The sequence below is a fragment of the Euprymna scolopes genome, chromosome 25, assembly GCF_053919585.1.
Source record: "Euprymna scolopes isolate OS-2025 chromosome 25, ASM5391958v1, whole genome shotgun sequence".
Taxonomy (NCBI): domain Eukaryota; kingdom Metazoa; phylum Mollusca; class Cephalopoda; order Sepiida; family Sepiolidae; genus Euprymna; species Euprymna scolopes.
In genome coordinates this window covers 6,972,017-6,986,110 of record NC_136506.1, presented here as the reverse complement: position 1 = coordinate 6,986,110, position 14,094 = coordinate 6,972,017, and positions in this window count along the sequence as shown.

Here is a 14,094-nt window from a genome sequence, read left to right as displayed (position 1 = left end):
AATATTTTAGACTAGCGGGGGTACCCGGCGTTGCCCGAGTGTTTGTTTCCGGGACGGGGGGGGAGTTTTAAAAAATGTTATGGTAGGTAAGTAGGAAGGATCAAACCCGGAGTCATGAGTAAAAGTAGGAAAATAAAGTGTGAAAAAAAAAACAAAAAAAAACATCTGCAACGTTAACAGTTCGGCCACAAAGAAAAGTCCACTCCAGTTGTTTAGGAAAAAAAAAAAAAAAAACGACTACGGTAGGTCGGCGCGAACGTGAAAATATAATGTGAATTGTCCAGCACGCTAACCACTACGTCACAGAGCACTGCAGCTTAGTTTAGTGATTTTAAATAACTTCACATGAAAGAACTACAAAGCCAAACCGGTGTTCTCTTCTCAACTGTTCCTTGTGAACGATCCCCAAACGGTGTTAAGTGGTGGCAGGGGGAGGAGGAATTTATTAGAGGGAAAATATTTTATCACTTCCATTGATCTTAACCGATTTTGGCCGTGACTTCTCAGCAGAAAAAGTATAGAAATCTAAGATTATCGAGGAATTTGAGAAATAATAAGCCTATAACACACCTCAGATATTGTTCTGCCGTTTGTGCATATTATATTTGCATGAAATATCTTGATTTTTAATCCTATTAATGTCAAAATCAGACGGGAAAAAATGAGTTGATTTTATTTATATAGATAGAAGAAGAGATGAGGATTGAAAATTTGCATTATTTGGATAATTATGATTATTGATCTCATCTTGAGTCTTATTTGCTCAGCGTTTTGTGTTTCTTTTCTAACTCGGGAATCTTTCTATCGAACTTAGAAAGCTGTAGGGATCCGTGGCATAATGGATAAAGTACTTGGTAACATTTAGCTGCAAATTACACTCTTTGGAGATTGAAGGTTTAATTCTCAGTGTGGGCGACACTAAAATATAAAATTGCAAATTACTTAGGACTTCAACCCATTCATGGCTGCTCCTGTGGATTAAATAAAGGCTTCTGTTCGAAATTCTCTGCTGATTCCCGAGTTAAGCAGAAAGATTCCTGATTTCGACAAGATAGTCATGAAGAAGGTCGGAGGTTACATCGAATGAAAGGTTGTGTAAATTACAGTCGCGAGGAGAATAGTAGTTCGAAGAATTCCAAATAAAATAATATTCATATTGTAATCAATTTAGATTCTCTAATTAGATATGAGATGCAGTGTAATGATTAATGGAAGTGAGAGCTGCCCAGTGGGGGTTGAGGACATGCGTTTCATGGGCAGAAATAATATCCGAATTATCTGATAAATTCTTATCAGGGTGGGGAAAAAAGGTTCAAGGAAGTTGCGCCCAAATAAACAGAAAGACAGAGTGATAGAAACGAGACTTATAGGCAGCATATACAATAAGAGCAGGGAAGGAGAAAATATCATACAATGAAAATCTATAACACTGATATAAACTTAATAATAGATGGAGGAATTGAAAATTACACTTGATTATAAAATTAATATAGGAGTATTTTGCAAACATAACTCAATCTGAGAATTGAGGAATATTTTCTCGTATATTTTTTGTGATTTAAATGAATAGGAAATTTGATTAAATCAGCTTTAGTATAATACTACTACGATTACTTCTTTTTGTTGTTCTTCTTTTCCTTCTTCTTCTTCTTCTTCTTCTTCTACTACTACTACTACTACTACTAATAATAATAATAATAATAATAATAGTAATAATAATAATAATAAGAAGAAGAAGAAGAAGAAGAAGTAGAAGAAGAAGAATATCAAGAATAACGGAACAAATATGCGGAACTTGCCAGTGAATTGAAAGGAATATGGAAAATGAAGAAAATCAATATAATACCAATAATTATAGGAGCACCAGGAGCAGTCTTAAAGAAGTTGGAAAAAAGCTAGGAGAAATCGGAATCAAGGGAAAAAATGAGACTATACAAATAATTACCTACTTTTAAATAGGATAATATGGTAAGTAGTAATTAATTACCCACTGTTAATTACTATTTAACATATTATCCGATGCCTTCATTCTTGGTTCATAACTAAATGTCTTTAAGCCAGTTTTTACTAAATTTGGCTTTTGTATAATTCAGTCTTTTTCCACTTCTGACGAGAAGCATTTAGCTTCGAAATGCCATGGCCTAAAGAGTTTTCTTTTTCTTAATTTTTCTCCTTAATATTTCCTTATTGTTCTGATAAAGTTATATATAACTTCTATTTCTTATCTTTCATTTAATATTATATATATATATATATATATATATATATATATATATATATATATATATATATATATATATATAACAGGGAAGCCAGACATTATCCGGGATTGAATGAGGATCAATAAATGTTACACCCTCCCATACATCTATTGTCATTAAAATCGGTGAAATCGCTCATTTTTCAATTAAATCGATTAATTGCCTGCTCTAGTTGGCGGTTGTTTATTGGTCTAGGCGATGAATAAAATGAAAAATAATTAAATGAATAAATTAATAAATAAGTAAGTAAATAAAAAATGAATAAATGAATAAATAAATAAAATTGTCAATAGGAAAACGATTTCGCCACCAGAAAATAAAAAACCCTACGATAGGGAAGTAGCAAAATAAAAGTATAACATTACTTCAGATCAACGCTAAAACTTACACCAATAAACAACAGCCAAGTTAAAACATACTAATACCGCCCCACTGCGAGAGCTAAACCACATAAAATCGTACTTCCTCCTCCTTCCTTACTCCTACTTCCTTCCTTCACCACATCTCTCTCCAAATCCCCACTGTTAACATATATAAAATCTACACACACTTTTTCCAGAACGTAAACCACACCCCAATATCTTATAAAACTATTGTAACTTTGATTTCCGTTTCAATATGGATTCTCTTTTGGTTTGATGAAGTGTTATCCTTGAATTGGGATTCCACGGAAACATATATGCACATATGTAACCAATAATGCCTGTATGAAAAACAACCTATATATATATATATATATATATATATATATATATATATATATATATATATATATAAGGATCATTTTTTTAATGAATATAAACAATTATGTTTGTGCTTACAGACATTAGTGATTCATGCGTTACAATCATGAGGGCACGAAGTGAAAATCACTGCCAGTTGGGAGATACGAACATAGTTACAACATCCTGCTTGACTCTGTAAGCTGGTATTTCATCTTTAACACATGAACTTAGGAAAATTACATGCATATAAATGCCAAATAAGCAGGAATGTTTTTATATAAATCACATCCGCTTGTTTATGTGTTTGTATGTCCGATAAAAGCTTTTGTCATCCGCATCAAACAGGCACGAACCTTTTGTCACTCAAAAGAACGCTCTCTCGGACGCATAATATCGAAAATTTCGAAAAATATTTTATATAGAAATATCGTTTTGTTTGAAACTGGGTAATTAAACTTTGGTTTCAATGCTGTTTTTTAATCGCGCATGTGCAAACGGTCGATTCATTCTTTCATTTTATAAAGCTAAATACGCAAGGCCATAACAACGTGGAGTCGTGGCCTGATTGATAAAGTGTTCGCTTAAGTTATGCAATTCGCGCCCAGTATGCTGCATATATATATATATATATATATATATATATATATATATATATATATATATATATATGTTTTTTTTTTTTTTACGCTTACAAAATTTTGCTTTCGGTTTCGCTTCTGGCGGATGTCACCTTAGTCCAGTTTTTTTTGTATTTTTATTTAACCGTATTTTACAACCGGGCACTGCCGGGCGCCCCCTGCTAGTAGCTGTGAATTTTTTTATCAACCTCCAGAAAAAGTGAAGATTGGTAGCGTTGATTGTTTCGAACAAAACCAATAAAGTGCTCGTCTTTTATCATTTATTCTTGTGTTAAATTGTCTTACCATCTGTTACGTTTTCTTCAGCTATCCCTTTGGCATTTCATGATATATTTTGTATCTTATCCTCATATATATATATATATATATATATATATATATATATATATATATATATAGGCATGTCTATATGCATTTAGTAATCACATATGGTGCTATGCAAATAATGTAGGCAATCTTGCCAGTTGTGCAAAAGTATATCCCAGATGCTCAGCTCATCAAGTTGTGTCATCATCTGTTTATGATTATATCATCATCTGATGATACACAAAACACATGTGATATACATTAACATTGCTGCTAAATGCAATATGAAATAAATATATTATGCTATTCAAAACGGAATTAAGCACTCTGGGTTTACCTTAAAAAATTACATATAAGAAATTGCACACACAAAGAGACCCCACCTCCACACACACACACACACACACACACACACACACACACACACGTATATATATATATATATATATATATATATATATATATATAGAGAGAGAGAGAGAGAGAGAGAGAGAGAGAGAATAAATGACAAAAATTTATATTCCAAAATTCATGATGTTGATCATCTTATAATTTATTCCTTTAATTCAGTTGACTTATACAATTCTTGGCAGTATCTGTTTCGTAGCGCAAAAAAACCTTAGTTGATATGTTGTAGAATCTTTAGGTCTAAACAATATTAATAAATCTTATTAACTAGAATTAAAATTAGAATTAGTTTTAACTTAAATATATATTTATTTAATTATAATGAAAATAACGTTATCAAAAGTAAGCAACTCGAAAACATACATATTAGAGAATTAGGATATATACAATGATAAACAATAATTGTGCTTAAATTAGGAAGAAGTTCGAAAAATATTTATGAATATTAGTTTGTCGCATGTAGAATTGAGTAAAGTTTGTGAAATATAAAATTAAAAATATTACTTTCAATATAAATAATAATGATGTGCTGATATTGATAATAATACGAATAAATATATAAATAAATAAAAATTAAAATAAATGAAAGTAACTTATTAATTTACAAATCAACAATAGAAGATGTGAAGTATAACTTAAAAACTTATGACTATAGATTGAAATTATTTTTAATACTGATATCTTATATTGTAAATATTAGTGAAGTAATTTATAATGTAAATCGTTTTAATTTTTTTAAATAAAATTAAGTGAAAGACATTAAAACTATATTAAAATTACTTATTAGTTTGAATATGGATGTCTACAAGTTGGTTAAATAAAAAGATATAAGTGAAATTAATGTTTCGTTGGATTTGTTCCAAGGGAAATAACTCTATCACTTTATTAAGTATATTTAATTATTTATAATTTACGATATTAAAGAGTTTTCAGATTATATTGAAACTTAACAAAACGTAAATATAGCTTTTTTGATAATTGTAATGATTAATAATATTGATTATAATAGGTAACAGAATTGAATTATGTATGGTTTTCATTTCCAAATAATTGGTTATTTACGATAACCGACCGTAATGATCAATCAGTTTTTTTTTGTTTTTCTTTTTAGTTTAGGTTAGTTTCGTATATACAAACATGTATAATAGTTTATAATTTGTTGATATTATTTTCATATGTATGCATACCAAAATCAGAATTAATAAATTTACTAATTATTAAATAGAACATATTGGTAGAAGATTCACAAATTAATTAAAATGATCAATCTTTTTTTATTATTATTTTTTGTTTTTTTAGCTTAGTTTAGTTTCGTATATACAAACGTATAATAGTATATTATTTGTTGATATTATTTTCATAAATATCATATATGCAAAGCATATGTTAGATTCTTTAGCCCAACAGACTAGATATCCAATACCTGCTTAAACATTACTGTTTAATGTCATATATAATAAATATATTATTCTATTCAAAACGAAATTAAGCACTCTGGGGTTATTCTTCCAAAACTACACTACATATAAGACACACAGACACCCCTACTCTCTCTCTCTCTCTCTCTCTCACACACACACACACAAACACACACACACACACACACATATATATATATATATAAATGTATATGGATAAGTAATATATATATATATATATATATATATATATATATATATATACGAGCGAAAAGTTAATAAAATATGTTAAAAACACTTTGAAATGAGTTAAAAACATATTTAATCTGAAAAGAAAACACTAGATAAGTGGATAGTCCTTAATCCGCGGAGTTTCGAAGAAATACTTTCCTTCTCATCAGAGGGTAGGAATTAGCAAAATGCGGGATCGGATTTTGCATGCAAAAGTATTTGATGAAACAACAAGTAAGTCAAAAATCTTACTTGAAAACAAAAGAAAAAAGAAATGTGAAGCAGAGGGAATATGGTGAAGAAAAATGTGATTACACATGAATGGATAGTCTGGTGGAAGATAAATAATCCAGTGATGGTAAAATCCAAGTATATAATTTCAAGAATATATATAGTAAAATATGGTATGCAACTATCAATGTAAAGCAAACAATAGATTTGATATTTATACCGTTGAAGTTTAATTTTGATGGTGAAACCAATAAAACAGTTTTCATCACAGTGAAAAACTGTTAATACCTACAAGAATATTCCTGTATGAAGACTAACGTAAATTTTTGGGAGAAAACCATTACAGTCATTATATATATATATATATATATATATATATATATATATATATATATATATATATATATATATATTAGGTTGACAAGAAATGGAAAACTCTACCATAAGATCCATCTTAAATGACCTCTATGTCAGACTATGTCAGACTATGCCAGACTTTCGAGGTTAGACCTATATTTAAATTATTGTTTTTCTAGTTATGAAAACATTTGTTTTTATTTATCTAAAATGCCTTTTTGTTATTGTTTATAGTCAAGTTAAATTCCTAAAACGTCATTTAACATATTTGTTCTTGTATTGCATTTTTCTCTTTAAAACAAATCTAATTCAACTACGATAATAATAATGCGACAAAATTTTGTCTACCTTGGTAGTACTTTATTCAATGATGGCACTCTTGATACGAATATAAGGGAAGCTGCAAGGCATCAGACGCATTTGGAAGATTATACGATAGAGTCTCGTCTTACGGTATTTAACTGACAACTAAAATGTCAGTATATCAAACTTATGTATTGCCATCCCTATTCCATGCCTGGAATAGCTCGAGAGGTTTCATCAGCTCTGCTTTAGACACATTCTTGGTTTAAAATGGGACAGTTTTTTCCCTGATACATGTATCTTAAAAAGGGCCCAAACCAGCAGTATTGGTACCATTGTTATTAAAAACCAGATGCGTTTGGCAGGTCATATTGTCCGGCTTGATGACTATCGACTCCCAGACCAGTTGTTTTATAGTGAGCTGCTTCTAAGCACAAGACCCCAGCACAAGCTCCAAAAATATTTTCACGATAGCATCAAGGAGGGATTGGTGAACTTTCATGTTCCTGTTGACAGTTGGGAGTCCCTAGTGTCTGATCACAATCAGTAGAGGGCACTTTGAACTGGCCAAGATAGAACTGAAAAGTTATCTTCCTGCCCATGAACGTTCAGTGACTGAAGAAGTGACAGTCATCTGACAAGACGTCTCAATCATCATATGCGATGTGATGACTCTTTTCAGACTCGAAAGACAATGGATACTCTTTGTAAGAGTAACTGTGCATGAAATTATGAGGCAACGTTTGCACAATCTCTAACCACACATTCCTGAATCAGCACTGCTTGAGTTCAGTGGCGAGGAGAAGTCCAGGATGAAAGGAAACAATGTGGAGATAAGCAGAGAGCACATACAACACTTGGAATTCCCAAATAGACAACCATTTTTTTACAAACCAGAAAAAACGTTGCTTAATCATCGTGATTAAATGGGACCCGGTGTGTCAACGTGATTATGCCGTGTATTTGTAGTCACTAACATACCGTCCTGTTTCGTTGTATCACAACTCTTCAGTGCTGCTAGACTAGCACCTCGCCCAAGCTGAGGATTGGACCTAGAACCATCGCATTGACTGTCAGCAGTTCTACCGATCGATCCATGAGGGTAGAAAGATAAGTGTTACCCTAAAGAAAACAACACTACAACACTAAAACAACACTACAGCTTTATTTTAAAACTTTTCTTGAATTGAAAAAATCAATTCAGGTAACTTGATTATGTATTAGAGCTGACATTTATTAAAAGTAGCCACTTTCAGCCTCAATCACTGCCTTGATACAGCTCCGGAACTGGAAGCATGCCTTTTCCACAAGGACTGGCAGGAGCTCAGCAAATGGCAGAGATGAGGCTGACTTTGCTATTGTGGGAGGTCATGTTGGTGATGTTCTCGACATATGATCAAACAAAGTAGTCCAGCGGGTTAAGGTCGAGAGAGAAGGAGGGGGCAGAGAAGGAAGTGTACAAAATCGTAGACTCCTTTTGAAGTCAAGCCTGAATATCTTAGGACTTGTGGGTCAGTGCCTAGTCTTGCTACCAGACCCAGGGGTTGCCAGCAGCCAACTGATTGCACCACACTCTTCAGCACGTTCAGGTACACTTTGGTGTTGAGTTTCCAGCCGACTTTGAAGATGTGAAGTGGTATGATGTGGCCCTCACTTGAAACCACACCAAAGACCATAATGGTGGCTGGAAAATTTGTTTTCATCACTCTGGCCATGCTCCTGTTATTCCTGGCACAGTTTGGAAGTGCTAGAAATGGTCCTGCTTTCAAAACTTGGATTAGTAGAGAGCATGACTTGTACAGCAGCACATTTTCGATCTCGGTCGTTGAACATTATGTCACTTTAAGATATGATAGAAAGCTTCTATCGCTCTTGGGATTTGTACACAACTGGCCAACTTATAGATGGTATGTAACAAAAAAGAAAAACAGTTTGCATCAAATGGAAATGGAATCATGTCGTCTTTTCTATAGTTATTATTTTATTCCACCATGTATAGTAATGATTGGAGAGACGTCCTTAGTTATTGGCAATTGTTCTTTTTAGTCGCCCACACTTAAAATTGAACTTTCAAACTTCAGGAGAATATTACTATTATGATTGATCTTTGCCGAGTATTCTAACCATTGCACTACGGGTCCCTGCAACTAAATAAAAGATTCTGTTCGAAATTCCATTCAAATTCACGAGTTTGACAGAAACATTCCTGGGTTCGACAAGATACACCTGAAGAAGGTTGGAGGTTACTTCAACCAAACAGTTGTGAGAATGACACTCAAAATGAGAACAGTAGTCTAATAGTTCGAATAACTTATCTTCGTCTCCAAAATTCAGAGACATATAGAGGACTGTGCCAGACATGAGCTTCTGTGCCTGCTTTACAAGTATTATAATAGAATGTGCTCTGATGAAATCGTTGCATTTATGCCCCCTCGATGTACATACACCCGATGTTAGAGAATGGATACAGAGAGAGAGAGAGAGAGAGAGAGAGAGAGAGAGAGAGAGTGGAAGAGGTGAGTTATAGTGTAGACACGTTGGCCAGAAGTAAAAGATCAGCTGATTTGATTGCGTGGAGTCATGTGATCAGGTTAGCTGAATCGTGGAGATTTGATTTGGGCACAGAAGACAACGGACGGCTTTCCGTTGTCTCCTCCCCTTCACGGGGGGGGGGACGAACGCTGACGTGTGTAGAAGAAGAACCCACACAGGCCGATTTCACTTCCTCCTTCTGCAGGACATTTGGAGAAAGTGAAATAAAAACTATAGAACTATTCCTTGTCTTGGAGTGATTGAATCTTCATCCAAAAACAGGTATCAAGTCTCCCTCCAGGATGAGAAATTTCCAGATGGTCCAACATCGAAGAAGCAGAGGTAGGTTCTGAAAATACATGTCACTCACACACGATTCCCTTTATGATAATCAAACACACGACCCTTTATTATAGAGACAATATAACACCAACAAACCCACTTAGCAGCAAAATCACACCCCTTTCTCTGTTGAGGTCCCTAAATGCCAGAAAGTTTTTTTACTCTAATAGTTTCTTCCCTCAAAAAGTTAGATTTGGGAATTCCCTTCCTGCTACCTGCTTCCCTTGACTGTACTGATATGCAGAAGTGCAAATGTAACGTAAAACAACATCTTGTTAATCTTTCCTAGGATTGGTCCCAAATAGTAGCACCTTACATCCAAGTGGCGACATGCCTTGTTAGGAGCGTCAATGTGAGTAAAAAAAATAGTGTTGCCTGTGAAAGTTAGGCCGAGGAGTTTGGAAGGTGAACTCTTAGGTATGGCGTTATGAGTATAGCAATCGTTGGTTGAAAGTAGTAGCAGTAGTAGTGGTGGTGGAAGTAGTATTGTTAGTAGTAGTAGTAGTAGTAGTGGTGGTGGTGGTAGTGGTAGTATTGATACTAACGGTAGAGGTAGTGGTGGTAGTGGAGGAAGTGGTAGTGGCATTAGTGGTAGTAATAGTAGTAGTAGTGGAGGTAGTAATGGTAGTAGTGATAGTAGTAATTGTTGTAGTGATAGTAATAGTGGTAGTAGTAGTAGTAGTATTGGTATTAGTGGTAGTGGGAGTAATAGTAGTTTGAAAAATGAACTCTCATGCATGACATTATGAGTATAGCAATCGTTTATGAAAGTAGTAGTAGTAGTAGTAGTAGTAGTAGTAGTGATAATAATAGTGATAGTAATAGTAGTGGTAATAGTGGTAGTAGCAGTAGTAGGAAGAGGAGAGGGAGGGGGAGGAGGGAGAAGATTGGAGATGAATAAGATGATGCTATTATGACATTTGTGAGCCAATATCTCCAATGGACATGTTTTCATTGTTTCTTCATCGCTTGGGAATCGGAACAGCGAACTGTTTTTTTTTTTTCGATTCTTCCTACATTCCAAATGCTGTTGTTAGGAGAAAGGCAAGCAAACGTATCGTTTACACAGGTTCTCTCCCATATTGTTCGAGAACCGAAGAATACAACCTTGTGTCTTGGGGATTCACATCTGCTGAACTCCGAGAGTTTGAATATTGAAGCTTCCACAAAAGATTTCATTGATTCGAAGATTAGAAGCAGGCTTTTTTTTTTTTTTGTTTTTTGTTTTTTAGTTTTCTTTTGCTTATCTCATGAGGAACGATGACTAAGAATCCAAGTTGGGACAACTTACATGGCATCAAGACACACAGGAATCGATTTCTATAATAAAAAAAAAGGAAAAAAAAAAACACGAACAAATCTTTGCACCTTGATCTAACATTTTGGTCCCAATCGGGAGGAAGTCTTTTAAAAAGATGGCAGCAAAATAATTTCACAATCTGAACAGCGTTATTGCCTAGAGATTTTTTTTAATGTGACATTTTTATTTGAGAGATAATAATCTAATGGGACAGCTGCACACACACACACGCACACACACACACACAAACATATGTGTACAAATACACACACACAAAAACACACACACACACACACACACACACATATATATATATATATATATATATATATATATATATATATATATAGTATATTTATATTCAGGTTTTGGAAAGCATGTTTGAATTTCATTATGAAATATGTTGTATTTAATTTCTTTTTAGAAATGCTATGAATCACATTTTTTTTACAATATAGTCACCGCTTATAAAGGCTCAGAAGCCACTCAAGGAAAAGGGTTAATAGGTACCGTGATGGTCGGTGATAGTGGAATATCTATAAGTTAATTAATTTTAGAGAACAAATCATCAGGAAGCTGTTTACATTGAGCATGAAAACGACCATGTTATAGTTAGATGGGAAGCACAATATAGTATTGTGTTTAATAGACGTGCAATTGTATGAACAAAAGGAATTTTTGCTTAGTTTTTGACACGGATGAAGAGTAAGGGAACTCGCTGATAGTGGGTGTAGCAAGAAGAGTGTTTGCTTCAAATGCATTACAGAAGGGAACTACAGAGTGGTTCGAGCACCTGCCAGGAAAATAATTATAGAGCAAAGATAGGTTCGCAGCGTCACTTCTGTGCGGAAGATGTAATCAGTAGGAAAAAAGGACATTGCTCAGTAGATTCTGTATGTTCAGGCAAGAAAGGGTAGAATGTATTTATCTCTTATACAGAGGATTGTATTGAAAATGAGATACCTATGGAAGCGGTTGAATGATCCAATCATTTTTTCCGCCTTGGCAACGGATTTGAAATATGTGTCCAATTTCAAGTTAGAAGTGAAGGTCACTGCCAGAAGCTTGTAAAAGGGTGGTGCTTCCTCAGGGTGAGAGCCATTAATTTTAATTGTGGTTCAGTGAAGATCAGAGCACTGGTGATTGAAAAGTAGAAGCTTAGTTTTAGATGCATTAAAATTAATCAGCCACCTTTTTTCCATTGCACCATATGCTCAAGATCATAAGAAACAAGTAAAACATACATGGCCCCCATGAGTGCACAGTGAAGGAGGCATAAAAAAATGACTAAGTTCAGCATTTGCCCCACCCTCATTTAGTCCCAAAAGTCCCTAGGTGACGTCAAATCCTGGTGAAAATGAACAAGCAATGCGGTTTTAAGCCTTAACATATGTAAATTTGAGTTCTGCACCATGCAAAAGAAGAAATGATCATCGTTTCTCCCCCCTCGCCCCCATTTAGCTCGAAAAGTCCCCAATATCTTAACATATTTAAATTTGAGTTCAGTATCATGTAAAACTGCTAAATAGACATACACAGAAACTTTTGGACAAATATGGTAAAATAGTCCCAAAACTGGAGTCTTTTTATTAGCCCTAAAGGAGCCCCTGGAGCACACTCTAAAGTTATCGCAAAGTATAGGCAAACAAAATTATATAGAAATCAGTTAGTTTCAACTTTTCAGAAAGTTTTATAAAAGTCCAAGGCATCAACTTTTTTTAATAAGCACAAAAGTGTCAATTTTAGTCATTTTAACCCGAAAGGCATCCCTAGGGGATCAACCGGAGTTTGCACGGAATATTCGTTCTGTTACTTTTTTACTCATATCATGTTTAATGTTTGTGCAAAATTTCAAAAATTTCTAAGGCGTAGTTATTGAGAAAAGTGCGGACAGACGAACGGATGAACAGATGAACGAATGAACAGATGAACGGATGAACAGACGAACGGACAATGGTGAATTCACAAGTCCACCCTCTTTTTGTTGGAGGAGTAAAATCAAAAAGAAGATGGGCCTTACCATGTTGCCATAAATGATAGTGTTTATTAAAGAACTGGAAACAAAAGCACTTTATGTTATCTGTATCAATATTATTATACAAGACATGTAAACAATGCGATTCCTTCATGAAGTAATACATGAAGTCACATGGTATAAGGAGTTTAATAAAACGATACTACCTCTCGATCAAAAAAAATTAGCCTACGATGAATTGTTGTATGAAAATATACCGATATAGACAACAGCAATTCATCTCTTTTTTTCAAAAACATCGCGCATGGCATGCGAGGACTAATGCCAAAAGAAGGGAAGCGAGAGTTATGAAACTTGTTTAAAGACTTTAATCTTCCAATATGATTTCACATGGCTTAAGATTTTTGCTTCATTCATTAATTTTAAACTTTACTTGTGCTTTTTACTTTAATACTGATAATGTGACACAATGATGTGTTTGCTGGTACAATGCTGATAACACTATTTTGACTGTCTGTCTATTTTCTGGATTGAATCGATTTGTGACAAAATTCCATCGTATGGACTCGTGGCATGAACGGAAACCCAATGATATAATTATACCACCCTTGGATCGTAGCCAGAAGACCAAGGCTGTATATTTTAGTTTCATGTATTGACCAAAAGGGATATCAATTTTCATTTTATTTTAGTTTTTTTACGTTATGTCTTTGGTAATCGGGAGATCCTAATTATTAAAAAGGACGGGAGAAGGTGATAACGTACAACGAACATTAAATAACATATCAAAATACTAATTTAATGTTCATAGCATGTCATTACCTTCTATTTTCCTTTTCGATAAATAAGGTGAACACGTCATACACCTAAGCACTGATTACTAATTTTTTTTCGTCCCAACAAGGGACAGTGCCACTTTGATGTCAGGGGCTACTATCGGAGCCATAAGTTGTGGGGATACTATGTAGGGAGTTGAGCAGAAAGATGTCTGTTCATATTACACCCTTACGTCCAAGTGGCCATATGCTTTGTAAGGGGTGAACATAAGGAAATAAAAAATACACAAG